The sequence below is a fragment of the Heloderma suspectum genome, chromosome Z, assembly GCF_057233095.1.
Source record: "Heloderma suspectum isolate Gila_16-S chromosome Z, 16-S_ref, whole genome shotgun sequence".
Lineage (NCBI taxonomy): Eukaryota > Metazoa > Chordata > Lepidosauria > Squamata > Helodermatidae > Heloderma > Heloderma suspectum.
Window position 1 is genome coordinate 7,359,692 of NC_139476.1, and position 14,974 is coordinate 7,374,665.

The window sequence follows — 14,974 nt, forward strand, 5'->3', positions numbered from 1 at the left end:
CTCTTGAAGAGTCAGAGGGAAAAGGCAGTCAGTTCCCAAAGGCGTGGGAGGGAATGCCTTATCATCCTTCCGAATTAACAAGAGAGCGAAAGAACAAACAGTGTACATGACTCAATGAAAGGCCGGCGTGGGGGGGGGGGGGGGAGAGAGATGAAGGGACTGTGCTGTATTTTCAGAAAGAAAGAAAGAAAGAAAGAAAGAAAGAAAGAAAGAAAGAAAGAAAGAAAGAACATTTGGTACAGCTCCCTCCTGAGACTGCACCACTCCCGAATGCAGGTGCGCATAATGTGGGAAGCATGAATTTAATAAATAGGTTTAAACAAACGTCTTGCCTGTGGAAAAATAGCATTTTAGGAAGAAGGGGCTTGCTGATGAACTAGCCTTCTACATGCAGTGAGTTTTTGATGGGGGGGGGAACATTCGATCCAGGCTCACCCGCCCCTCTCCCCCCACCCCCCAATCAACAAACACCATCCTGTTAAGTCTGAGCATGTCCACAAGATGCAAATCACAAAATGTTACAGAATGCACACTTACAGAGTGCATTCTGGGACGACAAATATGTCTTCCCCCCTCCCCTAATCCAGACACACGATGTCTTCCTGTACACTTTTGCAACCAAACACATCTGAATTGTTGGGCATTCAGTACCTTTCGTAATGAAGCAAGGCTATTAGGAGCTTTTCTAAACAGTCAGCCGAGGAGGGGAGTGAGGGATGGTAGAGGTTTAATAAAATGACATTAAAATTAGTTTTTCTGGAGTGGGGGAAAAGATAGAGAATTTTTCCTCCCTCTCCTCTCCTATAATCCAAGAACTGTGAGTCCCCCAGTGAAACTGACTGGCAGCAGATGAAAGACCAAGAAGAAAAAAAAGAGGAAATACTTCTTCACGTAACACATAATTAACTTATGGAACTTGCTGCCACAAGATATAGCAGGGAGGCTCTGGTTTTTGAGGTTTTCTTTCCTCCCTCCCTCCCCCTGTTCTAACAGCCACCCCACAACCCCTTCATTTTCCAGACTTTTATATTACAACTTCAGGTAAATAAAACAAAACTGTGCAAGTAAAGAAAAAATGCATTTGTTGTCTTTTACAAAAAGGATTAAATGCACTTGTGAAGGGTAGTTTTATTGCCCGCTGTCGGCCCTGGGGCATATATAGAACTTCCACATTCTGAAGCAGTCTATCTTCTGGGGCTCAACAGCAGAGGAGGGCTATTGCCTCCTTGTAGACGTCCAAGAGGTCACTATGGGAAACAGGATGTTCAAGTAGATGGAGTTTGGTCCGATCCAGCAAGGTTGTCTTATTATCCATTTCTGGGCCCAATTCAAAGCTCTGGTTTTAACTTTTAAAATCCTAAACAGCTTGGGACCAGAGTACCTAAAGGAACGTCTCCTCCCATATGTACCTGCTCTGACCCTAAGAGCTCAATCCTATGCATGTTTAGACAGAAAAAAGTCTTACAACTCCCAGTATTCCCCAGCCAGGAGAAGGACTTTTCAGTGCTGGCACCCCAGATGTGAAATACGCTCCCCGCGCGACGCTCACCTGGCACCTACATTGTAATCTTTTGGCACCTGGTCAAAACCTTTGGATTTTCCCAAGTTTTTTAGTTCTTCAGTTCTGTTTTTAAATGCACTGTTGTGTTTTTAGATCTTTATACGGCTGCTGGTTTTTACTCTGGTTTTCTTCTGTTCTCAACTTTTAAAGGTTTTATATTTTATCATATTGCATTTTGGGGGGTTTAAGTTTTGCAAACTGCCCAGACAGCTTTAGCTATAGAAATGTAAATAAATAAATAAATATTATAAGTTGGATCCAGATTTAGTCAACCTTGGAGCAGACCTATGGAAATAAATGGGACTTAAGTTACTCACGACTAACTTAAGTCACATTGATTTTAATGGGTCTTCTCTAAATATGACTACGGGGGCTAAACATGCTATGCATGTTTAGACAGAAAAAAAGTCCTACAACTCCCAGCATTGACTGGGGAATGCTGGGAGTTGTAGGACTTTTTTTCTGTCTAAACATGCATAGCACTGGCTCTAAACCTACATATGTATGTATGTATGTATGTATTAAAGGAGTGAAGGGAACAGCTCATAAGGGAACCCCAGAGCGATATGGGGAAATTTCCTTTCCATCAACCTGTCTTTTTCTTTCACTGCAGAGTCTCGAATAACACTTTGCTCTAGACCAGGGGGCGGGGGGCCACGGATGTTTTTGGACTTCAACTCCCATCAGCACCACCATCGCCAATGCCCAAGGATTCTGGGAACTGGAGTCCATCATCAGCCAGGAGGGCTACAGGTTCCCTGACCCCAATCCAAACAGTCACCAGACCCACAAACTTGTCTTGCTATTTGTGGGTTTGAAAAAAGAAACCATACCCCACATGCACACTGACACACCACCCACACTACAACTGCTAATTATAACAGTGTCCAGGGGGTGGGGAAAGGGAAGAACCACACACAAAGCTGAAGGAACCCTCCCTATCCCCCCAAATACACACAGACGTTGATCCAATGGGGGGGGGGGATACCAGTATATAGAAAAGGGTTTCCTTATACCAGAGGGTAAATGTGTCCAGGGGGCATGAGGGGAGATGGCAGGGGGCCATAAGGATTTTATGAACTAGATCTCAGCAAGGGGAAGTATAAATCTTGGATTCGGAGCTCTGCAGAGCTTCGCCACAAACACACATTCATGCACAAAAACATACTATATATAACAAGGTAAGTTTTGTTCGGGATATGGTGGCTGGCTTTTAAAAAGAAATGTTCCTTGCAGCCGGAAAAGAAGGTGGAGGCAGGAAGGGCTGCCCAGAGGCATTTAGCTTTACCTCCTCCTCGTGGAGATTTCTCTCTCTCCCCCATTTCTGAAAAACAGCCCAAAACACAGCAGCTGTCCTCCCTGCTGTCAATGTGCGAACACACACCAGCAATATCTTCTAGCATTGCAGCCTAACTGGGGGCCGTTGCTCAGTGTGCTCTGCGCCCAGCTTAAAACCCTTCTGGGCCTAATCCAGCAGTCAGGGCAGATACGTTATCAGCCAGCGTAGCCCTGTTCCAACACCACAGGCCAAGTCTGCACCACGAACATCAGCCACTTCTGAAACCTGACCGAGGATCAGCAACGGGAATTCGATCCCACAATGATTCCGTCGGCCGAGTTCCTTGTGCAAATTCAGCCAAGGACTCTTTACCGAAGCAAAACCTGTCCAAGACAGCCAGTGTGGTGTAGCGGCTAGAGTGTTGGACTGGGAGCCAGGAGATCTGGGTTCTAGTCCCTGCTTGGCCATCGAAGCTCACAGGGTGCCTTTGGGCCAGTCACGGACTCTCAGCCCAGCCTACCTCACAGGGTTGCTGTTGTGAGGATAAAATGGAGAGGAGGAGGATAATGTAGGCTGCCTGGGCAGCCTACTTAAGGAACCTCCTGGGTTCCTTAAGGAGGAAAAAAGGCGGGGTATAAATGCAATAAATAAATAATAAAGTTTGAAATGCATGCAAGCCCGAAGGGCAGCTATCTACAACACGAGAGCTCTACAGGCCAAATCTCCGTTTTCCTTCTCAGCTCCATAAGCAGGTATGAGTTGACCACCACTCCACAGGCACTTCATTTAATTCTGTGGACATCTTCTACATTTTGGTAGTTGTTTCAAGATAGGGTGGCCACTTACATATCAACGAAAAGCCCCTGCAAAAGGAAGACTGCTAATTTATATTACAGATGCGTATTGATAAATAATTACTGTAATTTAAACAGAAATACATCCTAAAAATGAGGTTCTTTCTTTGCCCCAGTGGGCAACATCTCCCACATCTAATGGGGAAGACGGTGGCCAGGGGAGCTAGTATCCGGGTGCAGCTTTCTGCGGATGGGCAACTTCAAGGCCTCTGCTCCGCTCTCCCTTTTTAGGGTTCTTGATCTCAAGGTACAGAGCACCATGCATTTTTTAGGCTGCAATCCTAAACTGTATTTACTAGGAAAAACACCCACTGAACACACTGCACTTCTGAGTATTTATAGGATTGCACTGTTAATTTGTTTTTAATGTCGGCAATTCATGTACTTGGATTCCACATCGAGAAGGTGCGTACACTTATTTCTAAACATAGTTTTAAAATGTGTAAGGTAATAATTGTATTTGGCGGGGGAAGTATGCGCTATATAATGGCTCAAAGTATCTAAACATGTAATTACCAAGAGACTTAAGTGCATCTTTTATCAAGATCATTTTAACTTTTTAACACACAAAGTTAGGAGGCCAGTCTCGGATGCCACAAACTATTCCAGCTTTCCCCAACAAGGTTTCCTCCAGATGTGTTGGACTACAGCCCCTATCATTCCCTGCCAGCATGGCTGGCTGGAAATGATAGGAGATATTCCATAAGAATGCAACATGGGGCGGGGGCAAGGAGAGAGGAAACTTTTCAAAAATGCCAGGGAGAAGCAGTGGGGGAGGTTGTGGGTAGCCAGCTGGCTGAACCCAAATCCAGATCTGTAGTGTGAGTGGCCATCCCAGAGGTCTCCGAACTGAGCGGTCAGAGCTTGGTACTGTGGCCACAAACTTATCTCTTAAATTAGAGCAATTGATATTTTCAAAAAATCTGAATTTGACAAATCCAGAGAAGACAGAGATCTTCACAGTACAAAGGCACCCTTCCTCTGAATACCAGCTTCTTGGGGGGTGGGGGGCCTTCATGCCCCGCTCATGGGCATCCCAGAGACATCTTGTTGAGGTGAACACTGTAAGAAACTTTGACCTGACTTAGCAGGGACTCTTTTCACATTCTTAATTACAGCTTAATGGATCCTCTATGTTCAGAAGCAGTCTACCTCTGATGGCCAGATCCAGGGGAGAGCTGTTGCTCTTCACACTCTGCTTGTGGGGATTCCCAGAGGCATCTCACTGAGCACTGTCAGAAACTGGGTACTAGGCTAAATTGAGTTTTGTTCCGATCCACCAAAACAACTTCCATACTGCCGAGAACCGATCAAGGGAGTCGCATTTCACGTAGTACTTAAACTGAATAACGTTTATGGCTTTCTTACCCTCGTTTTCCTTCTTTAGGTGCCTCCAGACAAGCAGGAGCTTTAAAATAACTTTTAAACAACCACCTCAGATTTGCACACAGGCGGGTTTTCGCGGAGCAGCCTAGAGAAAAATGCCGTTTCTCCTTCTTTCCAACCCCTCAAAACTCTCTTATTTCCTTCTTTGCTTGCTGTAGGCAGCCTGACAGGAAGTTCCCCTAAGCAGAGAGGAGCCCGAACGAACCATCATCGGCTGAGCCTACGTCACCGCTGCTTGGAGGAGGAGGAGGGACGGCTGCTGAGAAGGGAAGCCACATCAGAAACACAACACATGAACGTCTCACAGAGCCATCGCGCTGCCTGGGAAGGCTTTTCTAAGAAAGAGGGCTGAGCCACGCTTCGTTTCATCAGGCCCCTAAATAAGCTAGGCGCTGCACAAAACAGACAAACCCTGCCTGCAGTGCAGGCTTACCCTCTAGAAACACTCGCCAAACTTTGGATCCCCCATTGCTCTCCTGTAGTAGCAATGTAGGAAACAGCCTTCTGTCGGGCGAGACGTTCGTCCAGTTGCCCCACCCCTGTCTTACAAGCTGAGCTTACATGCTTACAGTAAGATCGCAAGCTTACATGCTTGCGATCTTACTGTCTGAGATCGCAAGCAGGGGGTAGCTTGCAGTCCACATGCACGAAATCCTATAACTAGGAGCTTCTGCAGGCAAAATACACATTCTGCCATGGATCTATGGTCCCCTCTGAGTCTTACTTATTATTGTATTTCCATACTGCCTTCCTGAAGCCAAACAAAATGGTTTACAAAGATTTCATACAATAAAAATCATGACATTAAAAACAACCTTTAAAAGCCATAGCCATAACAACGGTAAAAGCTGAGTCAGAAAGACCCATTCGTAACTCCAGAGGGGAGCATGACCCAGAGACCGGGTTCGGGCGATCAGCGGGAGAAACAACGCAGCATTGGTTGTTTCCCCACACACACACACACGCCAGTCGCATCAGCAGGATTACCCTAATTACTGTGCCGCATTGTGGGTTGCTGTGGCTTCCAAACCCGGTAGTGATGTGGGCATAGTGACTCTTCACCCACCCTACAACCCCTTCTGCAAGCCATGGGTTGTAGGGTGGGTGAAAAGTCACTATGCCTGCATCACGTGCCAGGTTCGGACGATGTGGCAGAGGTAATTAGGGTAATCCTGGCCGTGCAACTGGCACGGGCGGGGAAACACCGGACGCTGCTGCTGGCCGTCTGAATGACATCAGAGTTTGGGAGCCACACAGGAGAAACCCCCTTTCTATATGCCCAACAAGCGGGCTTTTGCAGGCAAAGGTGTCTTCCAAAGGGCCTCTCCTGCTGATCTTAGTAACCGAGCAGGTTCATAGTGAGTTAGGCGGTCCCTCAGATAGCTGGGCCTTAAGCCATTTAGAGCTTTGAAGGTTAAAACCAAAACATTTATTTATTTTTGCGTTTTCAACTGTACACATCCATCTCTCTCTGTTCGCTTAACTGTGCTCCCTTTCCCTGCATCCTCTCGGCCTCTTGCTCCTTTTCTTTAAAGAATTAAAAAATCAATGATGACAGAAAGATAGTTGCCATGACCCACTTCTAATTGTGGGTCAATGGCCACTTGTCAAAACAACAAATGATTTTAGTACATCAAAGAGCTGTCAGCTAAAATGAACCTCCATGCTGAACCTCCAATGTGGCGGCCAGACTGCTGGCAGGGACCAGAAAGTCTGAGCGTATAAGGCCAATTCTGGCCCGCTTGTACTGGCCGCCTGCATGTTGCCGAGCCCAATTCAAGGAGCTCGTTTTGACCTAGAAAGGACCGCATACCTAACAGAATGCCGCTGTAGGCTCCCGGTATGAACCTACCCTACAGTCAACGTCTCAGGCCCTCCTCTGAGGGAGTCTCTGAGGATAGCTACAAGGGAGACTGGGCCTTCTCAGTGGTGGCTCCCCAATGGTGGAATGTGCCCCCCAGTGAGCTCTGCCTGGAGCCAACACTGTCATCCTTCCTCTACTCCCAAGCATATGATGGGGCTTTTAATGTTAAGTTGCTGTTTTTATCAGGTAGTTTTATTGTTAACTGTTTTTAACTAAGTTCTAAGTTTTGAATGTTAAAGGTTTTATATTATGTTCTATGTTGAGAACTGCCCAGAGAGCTTTGGCTATTCGGCGGTATATAGAAATGTAATCAATGAATGTTGAGAGATAGTCTCACTCTAAATATCATTTGGTGGGGAGCTACAATGGAAGAGAGATGTCGTCTTCAGGCCCTGCACGTAAACTTCTTGGTCCAAGGGAACCTTCCACCCAACTTTTCACATGGACTTTTCAGAGTCAGGCTTCCCCTTGACCTGTTCTGCTTCCCCCCCATTTCATGAGCTCTCCTGTTCTGGTTATTTTCTACACACTGTGCTTCCACGCCCCACCTACCCCATACATTACTTCCTCTATATGAAATGTAAATAGACTCTTTCTCTCTCTCTCTCTCTCTCTCTCTCTCTCTCTCTCTCTCTCTCTCTCTCACACACACACACACACACACACACGGAGACAGCGGTTTTCGAGTGGTGTTTGGGGGAACTCCAGGGGTTCCTTGAGAAGATCAGTGTCAGTATTTCAGTGTCAGGCTTGCTTGCTTGCTTGCCTTTCTTTCTTTCTTTCTTTCTTTCTCTCTCTCTCTCCCTCCCTCCCTTTCTTTCTTTCTTTCTTTCTTTACCAACCAACAGCCAAAGCTCTCTGGGTGGTTCACAACAATTAAAACCACAAAATGCATCAAAAAATATAATATAAAATGTAAAAGCTTAGAACTACAATAAAAACGTACAAACCAAAATAAAATCTAGCAGCAATGCAAAGATTTAAAATGCAGTAACAGATTTAAAACAACAGAGCTAAGAAACTAAAATGCTGGGAAAATAAGGTCTTCGCAATACACAGGATCTGGGTTGGGGAGGGGGCTAGCTCCCTTGGGGAAACACCAGGACGCCCAGAATTTATCAGACAACTTTAATCACGATCATCCCTTCTATTTCCATGTTCAGGTGGTGAGTGCCATTGCTTATGTAGCCAAAAGTGCACTACCCACTCATAAAAGGGATCAGCAGACTGGGGTTACACTGAGGTTTGTAGAACTACCCCCCCAAAAAAAAAACTTTAGAAAAAAAAACTAAGGCAGAGACCCCCAAAAGACCCCAGGGAGGGCTGAGCATGCTCGTGATCACGGAATGTTGATGGACAGTCGGAAGGGGCAGAAATGGAACAGGGAGCTCTTCACACTGCAACATTTTGTTGCAGGTCTCACTTGTTTGGCTATATTTATTCCATGTGCGACATGAGTAAGTACTGACTTTGTTCAGTCCTGCACTGAATGCCAATTGACGTCACTGGTGAGACCTCTCCACTCGACCCAAGTTCTGGTCTTATGAGAAAGGGTGGGGGGAGGGAAATCTCCCTATCAAAACTTTATATAAGATAATTTTCTGTCATCCCGCCCCCCTCCCCGCATTTTTAAATTAGGAAAGAACATATGGTTAGCAAACCAAACAATAAGCAGCTTTTCTCTACTTTTCGGTTTACAAACAGAGTCAAGAGGTAAAAAAATCACTCACAAATTATAGTCCCTGCACAGCTGTGTGTGTGTGAGACAAAATAAATATTAATTGAAGACGAGTGGTTGCTTCCATACTGTCTTGGGGGTGTCTACACAATTAAATTATGGAAGCCAATTTTCTAAGGGACACAGGTCAGTGGTAGAAGCCCCTGCATTGCACGTGGAAGCTCCCAAGATTTAATTCCTGGCATCTCCAGGTACATCTAAAAAAATACTCCTGTCTGGAGAGCTGCAGCTAGCCTGTAGAAACAATAATGAGATAGACGGACCAATGCCCTGACTCACTATAAGGCAATATCCTAGTTTCCTATTTAAATCAACCCTTTATTGAAGAAACATGGGGACTAGAAACTTACTTTACCTTTAGAGGAAAGGCCATAGCTCAGCGGTAGAGTACATGGTTTGCAACGCATAAAGAAGGCCCCTTCAGTCACTGGCATTTCCAGATAGGGCTGGGTAAGGCCTATGTCTGAAATCCTGGACAGCAAATCAGTGCAGATTATACTGAGTTAGACGGACCAATGCTACAACTTGGTACAAGGCAGATTCCTATCTATCTATGTACAAATATTCGTAGTGAAGACCCTCTTAATCATCTCACGTGCTCTTTCCTGTACCTTTTCCACCTCTAATAGTGCAATCCTTCCCCAACCTGGTGCCTTCTAGATATGCTTTACTACAATTCCCAGAATCCCCCACCCAGGCTGAGAAAGGCTGCTGTACATCTCTACACAGATGCAAACCCCGTGAATTTCAATGGGGCGTTCCCCCAGGTAAATCAGTAGAGGATTGTAGCCGAGGTGAGCAGGTATTGTGTAATTAATAGCTGTTGGTTAAACCTAGTCCACCTCACAGGGTTGGTGTGAGGACAAAACAAGCGGGAGGGGCTACCACGTACACCTTGGAAGAAAGGATAGGATTAAAATCATAATATATAAATAGAATTGCCAAGGTGATGTATTTTCCTTGGAAGCACGCAGAATACATCCAGCTTCTTGCCATGTACAGAAAAATAATCCCGGAATGTGCAAACAAACAAACAAAATATGGCTGGGTTGTCTTTAGCATAGTTGATCTTTTTCCAGTTCTAATTCAAATGCCTGTGTGTTGACTTGGCTCATTTCCTGCCTAGAAGCTGTTGTGTCTACAGCAAGTGTAAACCCCCTACAATATATATTTAAGCCCCTTTACTGAAAGCTAGGATTTTGGCAGAAGATCAGCAAATAACCTTCATTTCCCAGCCTATCCCCCCCCTGCCCCCCACCAAACACAAACAAGAGGAAGCAAATTTGGAAGCAAATTTTCCAGCAAAACTGGGACAGTTCAGAAGCAACAAGCACAGAAGTGAAAATCAATTGTGCTTTTTAAAGAAAAGGCACACACAGGCTAATGCTGTAGTTTGTTGTGGAGGGGGGGTTGCTTGCTGCCTCCCCCCACCCCACCCCACCCACCCACACACTCCTACCTACCTCAAACAACCAAACCTAACCAAAAAATTGAAAGCTGCCTCTGTTTTCCTGACACTAAAATATGGCAGGATCTAGCTCCCACCCTCCATAATTCCTGGGTTTCTCCTTTCAAGACAAGCCATACCTGGCTGGGTGGAAAAAAAAAAAATTATACCATGCAATACCAAAGGGAACTGGAGATGTCACAATGGAAAAAATTTCTTCAAGCAGTGGCACGGGGATTGAAAAGCAGGAAAGTTCTAAAAATACTAAACACACAGACACACATCCTCATGCACATGAGCCAGCCGTCTAAGTAAAGATATGTGTGCGCCCGAAAAATAAGAAAGAGGGATCTGAAAAAGGAAAGACAAGGAAAATGATCAAGTCCAGCCTTTCGCAACCTGGTGCGCTTTAGATGTGCAGTCTGGGAATGATGGGAGCTGTAGTTCAACACTTCTGCTGAGCACCAGGTTGGGGAAGGATGCTCCAGTTGGTGCACGTGAGATTCAAGTCTTTGTTTCTGGCAGGAGGGTTACAGGTTTCCCGCAGGGGTAAGAGGCCAATCTTTTAAACAAGGCTGTGTAAATCTCTGATCTCTTGTGACTAGCAAAACAGCTTCCTGTGTCACCAAAAGAAACTCCTTCTTTCCTCTCCCTTTTAAAGTTATCTTTATTTTATGCCGCATACAGTATCCTATGTACACACGCAGATGTGAACCAATAACGTTAATTATGGGCCAGTAACTTCAACAGACTAATTTGAACTTATTTTCAACCTGATCTCCGTAACAATGAGGGATAGCTTCATACAAAGACATGAACATAGCAAGCTGAGAGCGGTTCACCCAGCCCAGCGTTGGGTATACTTTCCCATCACTGGCTCCTACTTGGTCCATTTAGCTGGTATTGAACCTTCTGCATGTAAGACATGTGCTCTGCCACTGAGCTATGGTCCATCTTCTAAAGACCAAGTATGTTTCCAGTCCTCATGGGCCTAAATAAAGGGCCGATTTCAATGGGAAGCTGAACAGGGTGTCAGGCGGAAAGGGGTCTTTCCCATCCACCTACTTCTTTTTAATTGGAGATGCCAGGGATTCAGCATGCAAAGCTGGCGTTCCTACCACTACAGACCCTTCTTACATGAACACAGGAAGTTGCCTTATGTTAAGCCGCACAAGTACTTACATAAAAGACCGTATTATTCGAAAATAGGAACATGAGAAGCTGTCTGCAGCAGTTTTTCCTAGCCCTACCTGGAGATGCAGGCAATTGAACCTGGGACCTTTTGCATGCAAAACAGGGACTCTACCACTGAGCTATCGTTGCTCCCTGAACTGACAAAGCTGTATAAGAAAGCATTTCTATCCCACTGCCCGGATAGAGGAGGATTGCCCCAAATACAAAACACACCGCATGGGCAGCTCTTCATGGCTAAGCACTCCTCTGCCCACTCAACTATTTGGTTAGATGGAACCCACTGTGTTTATTCTCACACACACTGCAGAGGTGTAAAAAGATTTTGCAGTTTTGTTTTTGCAAGTAACACCACATTGAGACAGAAAGAAAATTCATTTACGGTTGGCTGGCCAGCAGCACCGTCTACCGTTACGGCCCGCGTGCGCCTCAGCTGTTTCTGCAAGACACGTGGCCCCTGGAGAAATACGATGCTCACAGTCTGGCAAGGTGGAAAGAGCAGCCATGAATGAGGCAATTTATACACGCTAACCACATCGCCCAGACAAGTGGCTTACAAGCAGTTCTGTGTCTACCCTTGTCTGTTCCCTGCAAAGATAAATATATGTCAAGAATAGCTGGATTCTGTGGCTCAGCTAGAGCAGACACGATTGGGCATGGCGGTAAAACTTCTCTTGCTTGGCATAAACTAGCCAGCCATTTGCACTATTCTGGATAATAGTGAAGATGGGTGGATAAAAGGCAGATCTGGATGTAGTGGAAGATCTTTGGGTGATGATTTGCAGTAGATCCGCAAAGATGACCGAGTTCTGAGAGTTTAAGAGCAATGACAGACTCCCCCTATCCCCCAACTACACTAAATTATGCTGCTGAAATGATGAAAGTTTGAAGCGAACTAGGAGTAAGTTTCTGTGTGGGAGGCCGGTGAGCTCCATTCTGTTCTGGTACTTGGAACAAATTCCTAGGCTCACAATTCTTTAAAGCTAAATGTACAGTCTTTTGTTTCTGGCTCTGGTCGGTGGATCTCAGGGTTCTACTAAAAGAAACAAAGCACTTCCTGAAAGCCTGAAGTTTGCCCAGTGCTGAAACAGAATACAGAGCAATCCTAAGCACATTGCCTCCAAAATCCTACTGTTCAATGGGGCTTACTCCCTCACTGCCTTGATGGCTACCTCCAGTACCAGAGGCAGTGAGCCTATGTACTCCAGTTGCTGGGGTACGTGGGTGGGAGGGTGCTGCTGCGCTCATGTCCTGCTTGTGGGTTCCTGGGTGACAACTCGTTGGCCACTGTGTGAACAGAACGCTTGACTAGATGGACCCTTGCTCTGATCCAGCAGGGCTCTTCTAATGTTCTTATAAGTGGGCATAAAACGACAGTCTTATTCTCTCAAGAGATGACATTTTTATCCTGCCCTTACACGCAAAGATCCTGTTTGCACGTAATGCCAAATCATGGGTTAATTAATTAATTAACCCACGCCTCCCACACACTCATCACTTCCACTTTTAATCAGCAGCCTACGATAGGCTTTATTTATTTATTTCATTTCTACACCACCCAATAGTCGAAGCTCTCTGGGCTTGTTCATAGGTTGTTGAGCATGACGTCCGAACCCAGACCTATGGGTTGTTTAGTGGCTAAACAACCCAGCGGTTAATCCAACAACAAACTGTGGGCTAATTGCCGGGTTGTTTAGCCCCTAAGCAACCCACTGGTCCAGGTTCACACATCACGCTCAACAACCTGTGAACAAGTCGATCACAAGTAGTTGATTAAAAGTGATAGTGGCAGGCACGTAGGGGGCAGCACACCCACTTGCTCCCACCCACCTCCACCAATTCATGGATTAAATAACCCACCAACTGGCATTACGTGCAAACCAGCTCAAAGCGAAATAAAGAGAGGTGCTGCTGAGAAGTAGGTTAGGCTGATGGAGAAAGAGACTTGCACAAAGTTACTCAGTGAGCTAGGAATGGAGGAGTGGCAGGATCGTTGAAATTCTCCCCAGCGCACCACAAAAAAGGTCTTATTCAGCACCTCTTCTAACTTTTAAGAAACTCAGCACGCCCTGCTCACACGCACCTCTTCACAGCCACCAAGACGAAGAGGAAAATTGAATTTTCTCACTATAAATTCTTGCTCAAGTGAGCAGAAGGGCACAGAGGGGTCCATGGTTCTAGGTGAAGCGATTCCTATCCAGCTCCCTTATGGGGATGTGTACATAACGTCACCATCAGCTTGATGGAGCTATCAAGTACCCAGGCATGCAAAACCTGGGCACCATTTCTCCTACCACTATGGCACTGTGTTGTATTCCCTGCGCCTCCCTCTTTCTGCTCCAAGAGTGACCCCCCATCTTTTTCCTCACACTGCCAGCAGTCCCTGCACATTGGGTAGGATGTGTCGAGAGCAGGTCAACTAAAGAAAGGGGTGAAAAAGGGGGGTAAATACTAGAGAAGCACATGCGGGGGGCCCCCAAGATCTCTCTATATGCCAACTACCCCATCCTGCCCTCCAGTGTTTTGGACTACAACTCCCAGCCTTCCTGACCACTGGCTATGATGACTGGGGATGATGGGAGTTGAAGTCCAAAGCATCTGGAGGGTACCAGGTTGAGGAAGGTTGCTCTATGACCTCAGCAGAAAATCCTGCTTCCCAATCAGGTCTGGGAGAAGGGTGGGACCCACAACCACCTTGACGAGGGAAAGCCAATAATTCACTGTGAACATTGGCCCTGCCTCCTGCCTGATGGAAAGGGCCAAACCAAAGGAGACCAAACACTGGAGAACTGTAGAGAAGGGGGGCGGGGGAGATACAGCAGGGGTGGGCAACGTGTGGGCTTCTAGATTGTGTTGTACTGCAACTCTCATTTGCCTGAGGGCCTCAAGAGAAGGGGCCAACCAGGCCTCTCTGGGAAGGGAATTCCACATCCTGGGTGCGACCACCGAAAAGGCCCTGTGCTGTCTTGCAGATCTGAAGGCAACAGACCACAGATGAGCAGTGGAAACCGTATGGCCCTCCAAATGTTGTTGGACTGCAAAACCCATCATTCCTCCCCATTGGCTATGCTGCCTAGGGCTCATGGGAGTTGTACCAACAACATCTGGAGGGTCACAAACTGCCCAGAAGGACAGACTGACTGAACGTCTGTTAAAAACACAAAACGAAAGCTGCTACTGGCAAACAGCTCATTAAGGGTGGCTTTATATCCCTCGATACCTCTAAGATGAAAAGACCACATGCTTTGCATTATAGTGGAAAACAAGTTCAATTTTAGGCCAGAGACACGCTGGTACGGGCTGTGATAGCGCTTAATGACTCTAGACACTCTCTCTGGGGAGAACTTGATAATCTCAATAATAAAGAAACTTAAAATCATGAATAAATCTGGAAGCTGGATTTCTGAGCCCAACTTCATATTCCATGGAAGTGTGAGAGGCAGTAATGTCCTTCCACACTCCAAGTGTGGAGATAATGCCAAATGTCCCAGCTATACGTGTGGATATAGAAAGCAGTAATGCAAAGCCTCTCCTACAAAGACAGCAACAACATTCTGGGAGGGAAAAACAGGAAGCCACCTGTTGCCTGAAGTGATGGAGCCCCTTCCTCTTTCAGGGGGCCCCCATCACCACAAATAGGGCAGGGGATTTGAT

General features: G+C 46.1%; 1 protein-coding gene across 7 annotated transcripts in view; it reads right to left on the reverse strand.

The window, feature by feature from the left end:
* The window catches only part of CSNK1G2 (casein kinase 1 gamma 2), a 77,087-nt gene that overhangs the window by 46,945 nt on the left and 15,168 nt on the right, over positions 1–14,974 (reverse strand). Inside the window, exon 1 of one of the 7 annotated variants that reach the window (XM_084826419.1) lies at positions 5,063–5,236. The exons of the other annotated variants lie outside the window; for them this stretch is intronic. The gene's annotated coding sequence lies outside the window, so the exon portion shown is untranslated. Of the gene's footprint in view, positions 1–5,062; positions 5,237–14,974 lie in introns of those variants that run through there. 7 annotated transcript variants of the gene reach the window in all.